Here is a 19,738-nt window from a genome sequence, read left to right on the forward strand (position 1 = left end):
CACAGAAATAGCAGCAGCCTTTAAATATACCAATGACGAACATGCTGAGAAGGAAATCAGGAAACTGATCCCATCCACGATAGCCCACCCTCCCCAATAAAATACTGAGGAATAAGCCCAACTATGAAGGTAAAAGAACTCTACAACAAAAACTATAGAACACCAAAGAAAGAAATTGAAGAAGACACCAGAAGATGGAAAAACCTCCCATGTTCATGGATCAGCAAAATTAATAGTATAAAAATGGCCATATTAATAAAAACAATCTATAGGTTCAATGAAATGCTCATCAGAATTCCAATGTCATTCTTCCCAGAAATAGAAATATCCTAAAATTCATGCACAAGCATAAAGGAAGCAAATCTGAGCAAAAAAGAGCAATGCTGCAGGTATCACAATACTTGACTTCAAATTATATTACAGAACCAAAGGGACCAAAACAGCATGCTATTGATACAAAAACAGACATGTGGACTAAGGGAATAGAGTAGAGGACCCAGAAATAACCCCACATGGGTACAGCTATCTGATTCTCAACTAAGGTACAAAAATATACTTTGGAGAAAGTCTCTTTAACAAATGATGCTTGGAAAGCTGGATGTTCATATATAGAAAACTGAAACTTGATCCCTATCTCTCACCCAGTACAAAAATCAACTCAAAATGGACCAAAAACTTGAATGTAAGACTTGAAGCTCTGAGGAAAGTATAGAGCAAACACTTGAAGATACAGATGTAGGCAACAATTTTCGAATAGGACTTGAATAGCTCGGGAAATAAAAGCAGGAATTAACAAATGGGATTGCATCAAATTAAAAACTCTCTGTACAGTAAAGGAAACAATACCAGAGTAAAGACACATCCTACAGGATAAGAGAAAATCTTTGCCAAATAATCATCTGACAATGTCAATATGACATTGATACATTGATATCCAGAGTATATAAATAACTCTCAAAGTTAAATACCCAAAGAACAAATAGTCCAATGAATAAATTGGTAGACAAACTGAATAGACAATTCTCAAAAGAAGTATAAATAGCCAATAAATACATGAAGAAATTATCAACATTTTTAGCCATGGGGAAATGCAAATCAAAACATTAAGATTCAATCTCACTCCAGTCAGATTAGCTGTCATCAAGAAAACAAGCAAAAAATGCAGCCAAGATGGTTGAGAGCGGCGGAAGGAACACTTATGCACTGTTGATGGGAAGTAAATGAGTGTAAACGCTATGGGAATCAGGATGGAAGTTACTCACAAAATTGAACATAGAAATGCCACACGGTCCTGCTGTTCCACTCCTACACATATACCGAAGGAATGTAAGTGAGCATACACTAGACACACCTGCACACCCATGTTTATCATGACACTATTCACAACAGCCAAGATATGGAATCAGCCTAGGTGCCCATCAACAGATGAATAAATTTATGTGCTATATGTACACGATAGAGTATTATTCAGCCATAAAGAATGAAATTATGTCACTTGCAAGAAAACGGTTGGATCTAGAAATAATGAGGTTAAGTGAAATAAGCCAGATCCAGAAATACAAATATCACATTTCTCTCACATGCAGAGCTAGATTAGGAAATATATGAGAGTAGGAGGGGTACTATTTGGGGGACTGGATGGGTGGGGAAGGGAGTACAAGAGAGGAAAATGGGGATGATAATGATCAAAGTACATACATACAGCTAAGAAAATATCATAATGAAATCCATCATTTAGTATAATTAATATACACTAATAAAATGGTGAAAAAATTTAAAAGAATAGAAACTTAAGACAAAACCAAACCACTATATCTTCAAGGACCTGGTCATCTGTCAAGGCAGATGTGCTATACACATGTGAAATAAAAAATTTGGTGTATCACTACCCAGCACAAAGTTCCCCAGAATGGTTTCAGCTTTGGCTCTCTTTGAACCTACCATGTGATTATGTATACATCAATTATACCTGATAAAAATTCATATAATGATTTCAAAATGCACATAATATTTATATTATTTTTAACTTGAGAACATACACAGAAAAAAGCCTGACAGACTTTGAATTTATAATTAATTATAGTATTTCTTCTTTACCCTTTCCTATACTTCCTACTATCCACAGGTGTATTTTTTATAAGAAACTCCAGAGGAATAGAATGCATTCCTGTGTCTGATCTCAACTGTCCCAGCCCTACCCGACTACTCCCCCACCTGGGAATAAAACTCCCCACCTGTCTGCTGATAAGTTAGAAGTTTTCTTCTCATGAATAAACACAATCTACATGTCGTTTGTCCAGTGTTCCTGCAGATAAACTAAGACCCTTGGGAAATGACCTCCATTCACTGACTGGCCTTCTGCCCAGCTTCTGGGTTTTGCCCTGGCTGCCTGCTGAAAGAGAAGCCAGCTGTGAACCCCAGCCAAAAAATCTTTAGCCCTTCCCTACTTAAATCTTACCAGTCCAAGGGACAGACCCCATAGCAATACCACCAGGGCTACCAGCCCACACCCCCACTGCCACCCAGATGCTGTGTGTCAACCCAAGGAGATCCCCCACCAGCAAACGTGCTTGGCCAGTGGCATAACCTACCATACCTGAAAAGGATCTCCCAGTCCCTAGACATCAGCCTGCTAGAAGCTTTCAGCAAATGACTTTCCAAGTCAACTAAGAACACAGCAACATGTCTTGCAGGTTCATTTACTATCCTGAAAGAGAAGCAGCAATAGTTTAAGAGGTGAGATGTATTTGCTTTTCAATCAATCAATACGTGCCTATATGGTCATCAATACACTCAAGCAATACATCAGTCAATACACTCTCTGTACATATATGTAGTATGTGTGTATGCATGTGTGTGCTTGCATTATGCATGAAGTGTGTGCTCATAAAACATCTTCAGAGTCAGGTTTCTTCACGGGAACATGATTAAACAACCTCTTAAGCCTCTTCAATTAAAACTGTAGGTAAGTTTCCTTACCAAGCAACCATGCACTTTTTGGACTTTGCTACCTTCTCCCATGGTGTTCACTACAGCTAATGACAGCTATGACCTTTAAGATTTTATGGCCAGCTATCCATCTGAGTTTATGCCTTGTGACTTCTTTGAACACAGGATTTTGTTCCTCCTGCTCTGTACCTGGGTGTCTATAAGCACTAACTGAACTGTGAATATTAACAACAAATTTACAACACAACATTTACAATCACTCCACACTTGAGAAAGACATGAAAAACGAGTTTTCTCTGTAGCTCCTAACTGTTCCTGACATCCTAAAAAAGGCATGTTTAGTTAAAAAAAAAAATTGGCATGTGAATTTCATCAGGGGACCCTTGAGCTCTTTTGCTTACTTGATGATAGGCAAATGAAAAAGGCAAAGGTTTTATGGATTAATACAGTCCACCTTCTTTAGAAAGAACTTAAGGCAGTTTTACAGCATACCAGAGGATGAGAACTGTCAAGCTCTCTTTATTGTTAATCAGAAACCCTGAAGCTACTTATCCAGGGAGAAGGGAGAAGGAGTGGGAAATGGAGAAGGAAGGGGGAGAGGGAGTAGGTGGGGGAGAGCGTTAGGGAGACGGGGTGGTGGTGTGGAGAGAAAGAAACAGCAGAGTAACCAGAGAAAGCACCAGAACCTCAGGTAAATAATAAAGGTGTTAGGCTAAAATAATTTTTTTTCCTAAAAAATTTGTCTCAGAGTGCCTTGGGTCTTTTAAGGACATTTTGTACAATATATAAGTAACAGTTTCTCCTGTTAACCCAGTAGAAAAAGAATGCTTTGAGACCCCAAGAGAAGAGAGAGTTTTTCAAAGAGAATTTTTAGAAAAAGGTAAACTCATGATAGAGACTTTCTTCACATACATAGTTTACTAGGGAATCAGGCAGATGTCATAATTGGTTGAAAGGAAATGTGAAAACAGCACAAGTTTATAAGGAGTGAAAGAATGTTGAGAGAAATTCCACGCAGGAGAGAGCCAGTTCTTCCCCATGGGTGAGGAGGTAAGAAAAAAATCTCTGTTGGATCACACAGATCCAGCCTATCTATGAGTTACCTGCAGTTTACAGAGATTGCCAAATTGCTCAAAGGCAACGCAAGCGCTGGGATCTGACCATCGGGAAGCACAAAGCAAGTCATGCAGATGGTGCACTGTTTCCCACTGAGCCACAGATTTTCTCTAGAATTTACTCAGCCTGGGCCTAGCAGGTCCCATCAAGCAGGCATGGTTCAGCCATGCTTTGGCAAGTAAATTGCTGTTATTTCATGATCGAGTTCTGGTATCTGAGATGCCAATATAAGGGATCCATGTGTGGCAGAATTGACCTCATGTGTTTTAAAATTCCTAGGCATCTGACCTTTTTTGCTCCTGTGCAGAACCAGATCACAGGGATTTTGCTTTTAAACCAAGGCCAAATTGTTTTCCCCAGAAATAATGTTGACTATGCTCAAATGCTCGGGGCGGGGGGGGGGGTTCTGTGCCCTGCAATGGGAAGATGCATTTAGACAAGAAAAACTTGGAAGATGGGTAGTTTCATCAGAAGCAGTACCTCCCTGATGGGCCCTGTGTTTCCACAGCTTCAGACCCTCCCTCAGTGGTATTGTTGCTCTTCACTTGCTCCAGCTGAGGCAGGCTAGGGTTAGGGTAAGTTTGGAATGCTTAGAAAATATATGACTGAATATTGTGTTTCAAATTGAACATTCCTCTTTCTTTGAGCCTTCTTTTCCGGTGTGAATGTGTGTGTAGATTATCCACACCCTAGCTCAAGGACAACTGCAACCACCCGCTCCTGGCTCAGGGGCCACACACGCCTCTCCCAAATCATCAATTATTAGTTGAGACTCATCAGGTTCGTCCCTTCCCATAGCTTAGCATAGGTTTAAACAGCACCTAGAAAGGAGAAATACGCTCTCTCCTTACAGCTTGCACCTGCACCCAACATGTTCCCTTTTGTTAATTCCATTCCCTAACTTTTAATAAACTTCACTTACACCCACATGTCCTGCCATGGATTCTTCCTCATGGGACACAAAGAATTTGGAAATTTTCTGATTGCAGACTGTTAATTGCTATTAACAGAGTGACAGAGCAAAGTTCTTTCCCTGCAAATAAAGCCCTAGGTGCAGAGGTAGAAAGTGGACACACACACACACACACACACACACACACACACACCCCAGACACTGAGTCCTTCTTCCCTCAGTCACCCTGGCTGACACATGTGGTGACCTCCCCCTCCTTGGCCGGCCTCCTCAGGAACCACTGTGGTGGTCTTGCCTGTCTGGGGGTGTGTCTATTCCTTCTGCTCCCTCCAGGAGCTACACTGCACTCCCTGCTACCCTAGTCACTCCCTCTACTCAGGAAAGCGCTCTTATCTCTTTTCCCCTTCAAGGGAGCTGACAGCTTTATTCAGAATCTAAAGACTCATGTAATCCCGAGCAAGCAGACTGGGGGAGGGATTAGGGCGTCTTCTAAACCATGAGGAGGGGCAGTTCCTAAGAGCCAGGCACTCTAAAAATTACCAATTGGCTTTCTGGACCATAATAGCCATGCAGTCTGGCCTTTGGTGAATGTCTGGTTTTTTTTTTTTTTTAAGTAGAATTGTATCCTGATGGACCCACCCCAGTAAGTTAGAAGCAAAATATACATTCAAAAACCTGAATGAGTGACCTGTTGTATGGGGTTACTTAGTATTGTTCTTTTAAATACTGAAGAATGTCCTCAAATACAATGGTTTCATTGTAGCTTGGTTGATGCTAAACTGTTCTGACAGTAAGTATCCGACAGGTTCAGCAGCTTTGAAAGGAAAGTCCTGTTTTTGTGTTAATAAAACCATCAGCATAGGGAAGGCACTTCTTCATTCCTTGAAGAGCTGTATCAAGATATATATGAGCTCTGTGGCGCAATGGATAGCGCATTGGACTTCTAGACAAGATATATATGAATACACTATGATGCCAAATTATCCTGTTTTTACATTTAGAATTGCAGTTTTATCCTTGCTGTGAGAAACTCAGAATGTACTCCAGGATTACAGAATTTGATCCATAAATTCATTCAAAAATAGTCATCATTGTTCTGTGGATTGGAGACACAAGGATTAATAAGACATGGTCTCTATTGTGGAGGAATGTAAGGTAGAGTGGTGAAGATGGCACAACTGAATACTACAACCTCTAACCAAAGCTAGGATTTCTGGATTTCCATTAACTTGAACTTGAATGGAAATGAAATTCAAAGGTGGTATAATGACACATAGTTGTATGGGAGCACTAACAGATGATCTTATCAGAATATAAAATCAATATAAAAGTCATATTAAGCTGAGTGCTGGTGGCTGACACCTGCAATCCTAGTGATTTAGGAGGCTAAAATCAGGAGGATTAAGGTTGGAGGCCAGACCCAGCAAATAGTTCTCAAGACCCCATCTCCAAAATAACCAGAGCAAAGTGGACTGGAGGTGTGGCTCAAGCGGTAGAGCACCTGCTTTGCAAGCACAAAGTCATCAATTCAAATCCCAGTCCCACCAAGAAAAGTCATACTATTTTGTTTTTGGTCTTGATATTTTTTTATTGAAAAAATACAAGTAACACCTGCTTATAATAAAAAAATTATACACAATCCCATCATTGTATATAATTTTTTATTATTGACTGTTTTTTTCCTAAATAAAGAAAATGGTCAGCCAGGTGCCCATTGCTCATGCCTGTAATCCTAGCTACTCAGGAAGCAGAGATCAGGAGGATCTTAGTTCAAGGCCAACTCAGGGGAAAAAAAATCAAAGCAAGACCCTATCTAAAAAGTACCCAACAAAAAAAAGGCTGACAGAGTGGCTCAAGTGGTAGAGCAACTGCCTAACAAGTGTTAAACACTGGGATAAACCCCAGTATTGCCAAAAAGAATAGTCATCAGTAGATTTTACACCTGCTCACTCTTCACGTGAGATAGACCCTTTGAGAAAAAGTCTTTGCTGAAGAGTAGTGGATTTAATTTGGTTTTGTTTTGATTTTAAGATCTAAATAGTAATGCAGAAGTTACTAACTCCTATTTTAGTAAAAGGCTTCAACCCTCAGAACATAAAGATGCAGATGGCATCTCCCTTTACTGGAGATTGGTGCCAAATGGTACTTCCTGAAGAAGCCTGCCATGGAGAGCCATTTCTGTGTTTGTTTCCATTGTCTGTCCTGTCACTTCAGCCTAAAGTCTTTCACCATCATCAATTATAATCATCCTTTTTCCCAAAAAAAGATATGTAAATTGTAAAATAGTCCCAGTTGAATATTCAATGTGTCTTTCTACAGAAACCATTGAAGGGTTGCCTTGCAAAATTGGTGGGATGTATTTGACTGCTGAGAAGTCCTTGAACAACATAAAATATGAAACATCAATATGAAAATTTCAGATTTTTAGTTTTTCCTTTTTTTAATAACAAAAGAAATAAGTGCCATTTTTTTGGGTTTTTTTTTTTTTAAGCACTTCTCCTTAGTTCTAGTTCACCAAAACTCAAAACAATTTTGTCTCACTTTTCCTCAATCCTGACTTAACCAAGTTATCTCTTGGTACTTAAGTTTTCTCACCCCAAACACCATATCAATCACTAGAAGTTGATAAAAACCAAGTCACTGACTAAGTATTTAAGAGGATAAGCACATTTATGTTTTGAAAGAAAGAATAAGCTACAGGCACCAAATCCATTTAACGTGACAAAGTCAACACAAATGGCTATCACTTCCCATCTCTGACCCACAGTTTCTTCACTTGTAAAATGATCTCTTGGGTCTAATGTGATGTTCAATTTTTATTGCCATCCTAGTTGACTTTTGGGAGAATTATGTTTACAAAAGTTAAGTAATAAAATAGCAGACAACAAACATAAATAACACATACAAACAAATCACCTGTAAGATACTTCTAATCCAGCTTCTTCAATAAGACTGTGACACTTCAAAGAGGATTACCTGGTGGTAAAAAGGTACTATGACACCTATGGTTTGACTTAGCCCAAAGTCAAGGAATCCTTGGTGTCTGCAAGTGTATTGTCCCAAAGAGCCCAACATGGAGGAAAAACCACGCGTGGTGAGGATGCACAGAGCTTGGTCCTGTGCTGGAGGTGCTGGAGCCATTATTCCCATAACTTCTGCTAAAGACATGCTGCCCTTCAACAAATCTCAAACTGTCACTTAGTCACTTCAACTAACTTTTCTTGCTTTGTGGGCATCATTTGCTTTTGGGGGGACAAAACAGTCACAAAATGAAGGGCAGGAAAACCCAGTAGAGTACACAACCATTGAAATACCACTGATGTAAGCCAGACAGAGAGCTTCTCCATACTCACTAAACTACACAATTCCATGCACAGGAATTTAAAATTTTTACTTTTGGATTTTTAAAAATATTATTATTATTTATTTATTCTTAACCATGCTTGGTCAAAATAGCATGCAGTGACTCTGTGAATAAGGCACACTTACTGTAGTCAGAGCCACAACAAGGTTGGCTGGGGAAAGAGAATCATTTAGAGTGAACTGGGGAGAAGACTGATTTTTTTTCCACTCTGGTTTTATTCAACCTAATAAAATGATACCTCCAAATCAACGTATAAATTGCATTTAATAATTAAATGCCAAAGCAGAAACAGCATGAGGCACTTTCCTAGGCCATTCATATCTCCTTGGGTGGCAAAAGGCCCTCAGCTTTCAGTGTATTGGAGGTGTGACTGAAGTATCTTAATGGCATATTTACTGAAACACTTAATCTACTTTTGGGGGCAAAGAGATCAAGTACATCCCTGCTGAAGCACAGAAGCTTGCTAGAGACAGTCTACTAACTGCCACATATTAGAATCTATAGACTTGCCCTATGGCTTGCTGATAACCTCAACTTGTCAAATTATAATTTGTCACCAGCATTCTGAATTAGAACCTCAGACATTTCATCAATACCTGTCAATTCGCACCTGGCAAAGAAAGCAATGCAGTGTTAAGCACAGGACTTAATTTAACAAGCTGGCCATAAACCTGCCATGGGTTGTTTGTTCTTAGCTTCCCTTCTTTCACCACTTCCCAAGCTGAAACCAACCAAATTCACAGGGGTCAAAAGAATCACTTTGAGTTGAGACAGCGCTCCATAGACTTCCCAACCACCCATCTGTGCAATCAGCTGGATCCAGGCTGGCTAATAGGCCCCAGTTTATTTGTTTGTTAAATAAAGAGATTAAACTAAATGGTTTTTAGAGCTGGCGTTCCATTATTCTCATTTTTTCTTTGGGTAACAGGCAACCTGAAGAGTACTGAATTAAACCAAAGTTCCAATTTTTGCCTCAAGGCAATTAAAAGAAAATTCTCCCCGCCCCCCAGAAAAATAATCTCTATGGTATAGCAAAAATTGTAAGCACACACTTTAGCTTTACTTATTTAGGATGGAATTTAAAGATTGAAACCTGGAATGGCTGCTACTTAGAGAAAGTTACAAAGAAAAGAAGATAAAAGTCAGACTTTAGAAGGGAATTGTTTCTCAATGAAATTAGGTGGCACATGCGTGTTCCTCTGAACTATCTACATGGGTGTAAATATCACGCCAGATGCAGTTGTACACATGTTCACTGGCTCACCAAAGAAAGAGCTCATTTTTAAATGAACTGTTTTTGTTGTAGTTAATATAAGTGTGTGTGGGGGGGTAGTTCTGTAAAGTACCTGTGCATTATGTAAGTGAAAATGTATGAGAACAAAACTCTTTATTTTATTTTACTTTTTATTATATTATTGTTGTACAAGGGATACATTGTGGCATTTACAAAAGTTCTTGCAATATATCATAGTTGAATTCACCCCCTCCATCATTCTCCTTAAGCACCCCCCATTCTTGGAATAGTTTCAACATGTCTCATTTTTCCATTTTCATACATGAGTACCTAATATTTCCACCATATTCACCCTTCTACACCCTTTCCTTATCTCCTCCCCACTCCCACTGGTACCAACCCTTAGATAGGAGCCTTTTTACCTTCCAGTTCTCCAGTTTTGAAAAGAGGCATTTTTGTTTGTTTAAGATAGCTATACAGGGAGTGTCCTAGTGACATTTCAAAGTATATATGTATTATAACCCAAATTGGCTCCCTCTCTATTTTTCTCCTTTCTGCCTTAGTCCCCTTCTTATGGTGATTTCAACAGGCTTAAAAATTCTATGTTCACTCTTGTATAGAAAAAGTACACCAACCATATTTACCTATTTAACTTCCTTCTTTTACCCTCCCTCTAGTGACCTCCCTTAACATAATAATTTTCATAATATTGCTTGTATTTGTATTGTGTCTATCTCCCACATATGGGAGAAGACATGCAGACTTTGTCTTTCTGGGCCTGGCTTTGAGTGCTACCAGCAATATGGCAAAGTTTTATATTTCCATAAACAGTAATAGTTTGGGAGGGCCAAGGGTCCATTTGATAACCTGCACAACACAGGAGATCACAATAATAATAACAGAGGAATAACTGCATTGAAAGATTCACTGGGGTGATCAGGACACCTGGGACATCTGGAGATGGCCAGGAATGAAGAAGAAAGGCAGGGGGCTATTATTATCTGCCACACAGCAGGAGCCACCATGGCCCCCAGTAACCTTCTCTGCAAGGGACACCGGCATCTTTCTGTACTGAGATAACCAGCATTCATCCCCCTGCAGATGCTCTGAAGAGGAAGATGCTGCCGTGACACCACCCCCACGTAAGGACCTTCTGTTATGCCACCCAGGACAGTAGCACCATAACCTCCAACCCCAAACACACCCCTGACACCACAGCCACTGCTTTGCGTACATTCTAAAGCCTGGTTCCGTGAACATGGCATATAGATTTGTGCTTCAGTTCCCAGAGTCATCACTACTGTAGACTAGTTCTACCCTGGGCCTTCTGTCTGTGAACACGCCTGCACTACAGACCCCAACTTTGCAGCCATTCTAGGAACATTCAACTCTCTTACATGTGAGCCATTTTTAGAGAGAGGGAGAGAGAGAGTAAGCTATCCCACTTACTCTCTTACAGAGTTGCTGTAGCTCCCTGTGAGCCTGCACTACAGGCCGCAGCTCTGCAGCTGCTCCACAAGTACCATGTCTGGCACACCATTACCAGGGAGGCAGCAGATGTGCCTGTATCCCACACACTGGGGCCACAGCCAATATGGACTCTGAAATCTGTTCCTTACATGCACACCCATGCTTCAGACCCTGGCTTTGCAGTCACTTCAAAGGAACCACACAACATACACTGGTGACACCACCACCACAAGCATGTCCACCAGCCAAACCCAGTACCAAAAGGGATTCTATTAACTAAAACTTCCTCAGGGGCAGAATAAGAGACTGGGAGGATACAAGAAGCCTTTCCTACTCCAAACCCCAACACCCTTTACCAGTGCTGTGGACACCCACAGCCATGGATACTGAATATCCTTGCAGCCTTTGCCAACACTGACATCAGCTCACAGAGATGAGTGGAGACTAGAATGTTTCTCCTTTATTGAAGTCAGAACTGCCACATCTCACGCAAACAACAGTTTGCTACTCACTGGAAAAGTGTTTTCCCAAAAAATACCAGTCCATAAAGTCTGGAAGAGGTGACCGTCCCAACAAATATGCAGACCATCACCACAAGACAAAAAAAGTGACAAAGCAAGGAAACACTATTCAGGAACATAATAACTCTACAGTAACTGACTCTAAATGTGAAGATCTACAAAGTGACTAAAAAGAGAATTCAAAGTCATCATTTCAAAGAAACTCAGCAAGTTATAAGAGAATACAGAGAAATCAGGAAAACAATACGTGAGCCAAATGAAAAGTCAGCAAAGAGATTTAAGTCTTTTAAAAAAGAACTAAACAGAAATTCAGCAGCTAATGAATGGAATGAAGTAGAAAATGCAATCAAGAGGGTCAAAGGCAGAATTAATCCAGCAGAAGAAAGAATTTATGAAATCAAACAAAAGTTATTGGAAAACATGCAGTCAGAGTTGAAAAATGAAGGGGAAGGAATGAAGAAAGCCCACAGACTTATGGGATAGGATCAAAGAGAGCTAACATTCATATTATAGAGGTTTAGGAAGGAAAAGAGAGAGAGAGAGAGAGAGAGAGAAAGGGACAGAAAACTTCTTGAAAGTAATAACAGCTGACTGCATCCTAAATTTGGGGAAAGATATAAGCATCCAGGTACAGGAAGCTCAAAGGTCTCCAGTAGGATATAAGCGAAAGAAGACTACAAGTACATACTAGAATCAAACTGTCAAAAGATAGAATTTGGAAAGCAGGAGGAAAAAAACCTTTACATCTGTGAGGCATTTCCAGGCCAGGGGAGGATGTGATAATGTGTTCAAAGTGTTGTAGGAAAAAAAAAAAAAAGCTGCCAGCCAAGAATATTTTACTTGGCAAAGTTATTTTTTGGAAATGAAGGAGAAACTAAAGCTTTATCAGATCAATGAAAGCTGAGAGAGTTCATCACCACTCAACCTGCCTAATAAGAAATACTACAGGGAATTCCTCAAGCTAAAAATGAGAGAATGGTAATTGGTCACACAAAAACATATGAACATATTAAACTCAATGGTAAAAGTAAGTACACAGTCAAATCTAGAGTATCATTTTGTAGTGGTGGAATATATCACACATCTTCAGTGTAAAGATTGAAAGACAAAACTATTAAAAGTAACTGTAGCTTCATTAATTTGTTAAAGGAAATACAATGTAATAAGATTGTAAATTATGACCTCAAAAACATAAAATGAAGGCATAAGAGAATAAAAAATGAGTATCAGGGCTAGAGTTGTGGCTCAAGTGGTAAAGTGGTACCCTAGGATAAAGAATGAATATCAAGAAAACAAGTAACTTGGTCAGGCATGGTGGCTCACACTTGCAAGTTCAGCTACTCAGGAGGCAGAGATTGGGAGGATCTTGGTTTAAGGCAAGTCAAGGTAAAAAGTTACTGAGACCCCCCTTCCTCAATAAATAAGCTGAGTATGGTGATGCATACCTATAATTCCAGCTACTCAGGAGGCATAGGTAGGAGGATCACAGTGTGAGGCTATCTTGGTCAAAATGCCCAAGACCCTATCTGAAAAAATAACTACAGCAGAAAAGGGTTGGGGTTGTGGTGGAGCACTTGCCTAGAAAGTGTGAGGCCCTGAGCTCAATCTCTAGTACTGCCCCCCAAAACACAAAAAGCCAAGGAGGGAGGGTATATTGCTTCAGTCAAATGGGAAGAACAATTTTGGGCCCCGCTCTGCATGCTGATATAGTTAATAGTAACATACTGAATACTTGGAAAACTGTGAAGAGTCCATTTCAGTGTTCTCAACCGCAAAAAATGGTAAGAATGTAAAATGACTGACTAATTTGATTGTGTCACTTCACAACATGTCCACATTGTAAACAACTGTACACTGTAAAATAATGAAAAGATACAATTTTATTTGTCAATTAAACCTTACTAAAGCTGAACAAAAATTAAAATTACTGTTGGACATAGATAAATATTAAACGTAATTACTAGCAATTTTGATGCAAACAACAGAAAGATTGCATTTCTGGTTTTTGCTTTTCTTTTTGGAAAATTCAGTTTCTTAAAAATTGGTTTATAAAGTTCAAATAAATCTGGTGCAGAGGCCAGGTGTTCATCCTCTAATCAGGGTTACAGAGAACACTTCCAGCCAACAAGTCTACACCAGGCAAAGGCAGGTGGCATGTGAGAACTTGGGTTTTCAGTAGGGGTCACTGGAGGAGTCTGGCTAGGTGACACAGCCCCACTGAGGCACGACGATGCCTGCAGGTAACCCAGAGTCTCAGTCTTGTGCTGCAGTGGCATCTGTTTTTCAGTGATTCCCAGAACAACCTTTGTTGTTTGCTGACAAACCCACCCGTAAAACAGCCTCCATAGGGGGGAGTAAGGGAGGGGGCAGGGGGAGCGGGGAGAGATGACCCAAACATTGCATGCACCTATGAATTAAAAAAAAAACCAAACAGCCTCCATTCCCGTCCAGGTCTCAGTCGGTTGATTCAAGATTCTGGTTCCTCTAGTTTCTGAACCCAAATGTTCATTTCAAATGCTTTACCTTTGGAAATGGCTAGCAGACTAGGAAGAACTGGCACAGTGTAAAGAAACGCCTCCTAACTAGTACTTTCACTCTGGTTAGAAAACTTCCCAAGTTATTTTAACTCACTTCTACAGCTCTCAGCCCATTTTTTTGGAAGAGTGGTTGGAGCGGGAATTTTTTATTTAGCTCTTCTTTGGGCTACCTGCAGGCCATTAAAACTGTGTCCCCAGTTGGGGCCCTGGTTAATTAATTGTTCTTTGCAAAATTCCACCTGTAAATGTTCAGCATAAAACACCTTTTATTTCCCATTCTGCTTGTGATCTTAAGTTATTTGGTGCCTCTGCTTAACACTAATCTTGACTTAATTCTCATAAAAATTAACACAGTAGTGTTGGCGTTTGCAACCCTTAGATACCACAGTTGCCTGTTTGGGGCTCACAGTGCTCCTGTGTCACAGCACGTATAATACACCAAGGTCCTCAGAGGAAGTGACTTGTGTGCAGCTCCATAGGGCTCCCATTAATGAAGACGGCGTTTAATTAAACCTTGCAATCCTGAATGAAAAATCTCGTTCCACATGATGCTGACATGCTGCACATGCATGCTTGCCATGTGCAGTGAGTGGAGCATTCCTTTCATGGGGAGGACTTTCTTTACTTCACACTTGAACTTTCACTTCTGAGAGCCAGAATGTCCATAAGGAGGGGAAGCAAACTTAGTTAACAAAAGTAGACAGTTAATCAACCCGCTCCCCCCGCCCCCAATTAACAGTTATAGTCCTCATAATTCTGTAAGGCTTCAATGTCAGATATGAAAAGCCACAATAAAATTGAACATTTTCTTTGCCATTTAGCCCAGGAACGAGGTGACACATGAAAGGACACGAGTCTAGGAATGAAAACATTTACTACCTGAGGTTTTTGCCTTCATCTGTTCCATGGGAATGATACCTGCTTTATCTGCCCTGGTGGCATTGCTGGAAGTATCTAGCAACAGACACAAACATGCATCATGAACAATAAAGCACTTTATAAAATATTTGAATAGCTCACATTCGCATCAGGTGTGTGAGTAGAAAATGGAATGCATTTTAAAAGAATTTTTTGTTTAAAATTTTCAAGATGACTTCTATAAGATTCCTAATAAAATTTTCTAGTTCTCATCAGATAGATATAAGAGAAAGAAGTAGCAAGATGGCAGCTAGCTGCCCAAGAAAACAGAAGGCTCCAAGTCTGGCATCGGGGATAGCACAAGAAGTATTTGAATCTTTCTAAGAAAGTTTGGAGCAACGAGAGTCACAGTTTTCTACAAGACTCAGTTTACATTTAATTACTGATTTTTAAACTACAAAGCAGGAAAATATTCATGCAAGCACAGCTATTTATTAGTCACCCCAGGGCACTTGTCCTTAGATTGGCCCCTTCTTGCATCTTTACAATGTTTTTGGACACCTGTGAAATTCTGAAGGCAACAGAAACATTTGCTTTAATGCCTCTGGGTTTCCTGGGCCAGTTTTATTATTGAGGGTGTTATCATGGTAGGGCTTGGACTAGACCACATAGAGATGGAAATGGGTTATTTCAATTGAGATTATACTAATTCATTTCTGATTTATTGCTTATGCAATGTCAGGCCCCTAAATGTCTAAACGCCTCAGGCTCCAAACTTCTTAAAACAAGACCAAAATAATTAAACACAAGCCTCAGAATGAAGTAGAAATAAAAGTTCAAGATGAAGTTTAGAGACACATGAATTTCTCTAAGGAAGAGTGGGGAAGGGGAGACCCATATTCTTTACAAGTTTCATTTTGAGTGAATTCGCATTGATTTAGTTTAAATCAAACCAATCCAGTCAGAGTTGTAAAGTTGTGAAATAGTCATGAGAGTGTCTATTGGCTAAGAAATCACAGAGAAAAAATAACTGAAGACTTCTTTCTGTCTCTCCCATCAATCTTTCTTCCCTTCTCTTTTGCTGTTCCTCTGCCTTTATCCTTCTTTTCTTTCTTTTTTTTCTCAGAAACACCCAGTTTCTCCACACATAAAATAGGAAACAATATAGTCTAGCCAACTTTTTGTATTTATTTTTGTGTCCCCATCCTGCACCACCTCCCTCCCCTAACAGTAGTGATGTGGGGAATGAAGGTTTTATTGGATTAGGTCAAAGGTGAGGCTCTCAGAACAAAATTGTTCTTTTAATAGTCTTTGGTATGACAGAAAACATAAAACTGAGGCTACCTAACTTATCCTCACATACCATCAACGTCAACAGATAGTCCACACAGTAGCCTCGGGGCTAAGTTTTATACATACTCTGCAGTCCAACCAATCCTCTGTCCTGATGACCTAACCGTTGGTTTTTTTTTTACTGCTAACCCATTCCTTATACTTTCGTCTTACCAAATATTTGTAAATAGGAATAAGCTAAGACTTATGTCTCATAATAGCTACTTCAATCTTTCTGCCCAAGTAGAATTAAATCATTGCTATGTTATATCTAATATTTAGATATAGTGATGTAGAAGAGGAAGGGAAGGAAGGAATGAAGGAAGGAAGGAAGGAAGGAAGGAAGGAAGGAAGGAAGGAAGGAAGGAAAGATGGAAGGAAGGAAAGAAGGAAGGAAGGAAGGAAGGAAAGAAGGAAGGAAGAATAGATGATGGATAGATAGATACATAGATAAAGGATACTCACATATATCTATATATCTAAAATATATGTATATCTATCTATATATCTATTTATCTCTCTCTCTAGAGAGAGAGAGAGAGAAAGGGGTGGGGAGAAGAGTTACTTTAGACTTTCTCAGAAGTAAATACCCCATTTAGTCATTTACTAGCTGTATGGCCTAGTCAAATTAATCATCTAAGCTATATTTCCTCCATCCTAAAACGGGTCATGAGAAGACCTGCAATCTAGGAATGTTGTAGTGATTAAGTAAGATAGTACATAAAGAATACTTTACCTTATAACTGGTACAATAAATAAACCACTTTTAATGGTAGGAGGATGAGCATCTATGCAGTCTTGAAGCAGGAATGAGAACCCAGGTATCTCTGTGCCAACACACGCTTCATCTCTCATGTTTCAGTGTTAAAAGATGAACAGTGGAAAGCTCACTGAACAGCAACTTGTAATTAATAAGTACAAAGAAAGTCAGCAGAAAAAAAAAAAAGAAAATCAGCAGAGAAGGCCGTTGTTTAAAGGGATCTTTCGGCACAATGATTCAGATTCAACCTGTCGCAGAACACAATACTACAATTTCTCCCCGAGCATGGCAGCATACGCCTTGACTCTGCTGGAGTTCATGGCCAATAGTTTGATATTTTCAACAGGCACAGGAAAAAAAAAATAGAATGTAATCAGGAAGTAACTAAATCCTAACAGTAACCTCTTTGGGATGGAAACGTGTCTTTCCACGTGACAAAGGCACGGGACTCAGGAGAAACGCAGCGTCCCTCTTCTGTTACTGTTCAGTCTCAAAAGCTTTGTGACAAGCTTGCTGTGTGTGAGGTTCTGTTGTTCTGCTGCATTAGTGGCCCCAGCTGGATCTCACTGATTAAACCTTCCAAACCTTCCAAAAGACCATACCATGCAGCCTTCCGAAAACTCTTTCACGTTCTATTTGCCTTGTGGTGCTAATGCTTTAATAACCGTTTTTATTATAGTAGTCCAGATTTTTCTCAAAGTAGGAGCACATAATAAACCCAGGAGTGTATACTATTCCACTTTAGAAGTCAAACTTTGCAAATGTAACTGGAACGCCCCTGATGATCTCATTTCCCCATTCCCTTTTCCCTTTGACCCCAGGATAATCACTACACTGAATTTCATGTTGTGCGGTCACACGCGATGCGCTCTTCAAGGTTACGTTCTCAGGCCAAATGGGCTAAGCGGCTGTCAGTCTTCGGGTTACTCATTCCCTCTGTGCCTCTGCCGAGATGTGGCAAGATTTAATGATATCAAAATTAGGTACTGTTTCTTTTTTAATCAAAAGAAGGGGAAAATGCTATGTTAAGATCATACAGTTGTGAAACCTAATGTCCTTTAAAAATCAAGTTACAAGAAGATATTTAGAAACCAGTAAAGAAAACTAATTTATGTTTGAGAAGAATTCAACATTTGACTTCCAGGAATATAAAAAAACGATACATAACCCGCCCCCGCCATTAGATCAACTTGAAATGTGGGAGGAAATTACACAAACTTTAAAAATGCACAGCTGAGATCCTATTAAAAAAAAAAAAAAGATACCCCAATGCCAGGAATAATGAAGCAAGTGAAAAGTGGAGTGGCAAGGGAAAAGGCTACCCTGCTTTGGCTCCCTGGTGGGCAGGTGTGAGCAGGAGTTGCAAAGTAAGAGTTTGGTTTTAAACGGAATACATAGAAGAGAAGAGATGAGAACTTGGCTCTTGCAAGGTGGTGAACTAAAACTCAGATCCCAGCACAAAACCAGAAGGAAGAAACTCTCAGTTGGGAGAGAAAAATCAGCTTACCAGTAAAAGAAAACAATTGACAATAGGGAAAGTGGTTTGTCTCTGCTTGGGGTCTTGGGAGAACTCAGTATGGGCGTGCACAGCATGCAGGACTGAATTCATGTCAAGTCTAGGAAGCTACAAGTAAAGATCTTACCAAAAAAAAATGGGTCCCAGCCAGGAATGCCCATAGAGTGCATGGAGAATTAAACTCAAAGTGCTAAGGGGAAAAATGTTCAAAGTGCTAAGGCGGAATATAAGCTCACAATCCAAGTTTCAAAACAAAAGAAAAAAAATCCACAATAGGTGGATTCAGAAGCCAAAAGAAGTAGACTGAAACACCCAAGAAATTCACACAATAAAAATGTCTTCTAACAATGACCAAAGGAATTACCACACTTTCTAATTAGTTTAAAATCTCCTAAGAGGGCAATTAATACTATAAATTCTGCATTCCTTATTAATGTAAACATGAAAATGGGTAAACAGTCATGCAGAAAAGGATAAATAACTGTAGTTATTTATCAGGACTTGAAAATAATGAATTATTTGCCACTGACTTACGTTGGCCCCATGCAATAATGCCCTTAAAAGCTACTGAATAAGAATATCTACTCTTGAAAATATGTTAACAAATATCTTTTCTTAAATACACTTACAAAAACATTGACTTAGAGCAAGCTACTTTCTATAGAGGGCCTGAAGAATGTTGGTCATCGAAGCTAACATGGTGGTTTGAGAGTTAAGAGTGGTAATAGCAAAAAAAAGATATTATTTATAATCCTTTATAGATTAATGAGAATATATTCACCATTGTCTCAATACTTAATTTATTCCTCTGAGGCTCCTATCTAAACACCATAGCAGGTAAGCACAGCATCTTTTTGCTATTTATCTTTAACCTTAATTTATCTTTCTGCCCACTCACATATAAGCAGACTATGAGTTCCGTTTCTTCTCTACAAAAAGTCATTCCTTGCTACCTCCACTGTCATGTTCCTGTCCTGCACCTAATCACATCACACCTGGGTTTTGCATTTAGTCATCAAATGTTTTATGACAAGCTTACTGAGTCTCAGACTCTGTTGTGCAAGGTGCTACGTTATTACAATAGTTTCAAAACCTATCTTTGTTGCCTCTGCTGCCTGCAGTAAATCTTACTGGTTTAATATTCATTGAGCCTTCCCAAAACTCTTCA

This window comes from Castor canadensis, chromosome 9, assembly GCF_047511655.1.
Source record: "Castor canadensis chromosome 9, mCasCan1.hap1v2, whole genome shotgun sequence".
In the NCBI taxonomy this organism is placed as follows: Eukaryota; Metazoa; Chordata; class Mammalia; order Rodentia; family Castoridae; genus Castor; species Castor canadensis.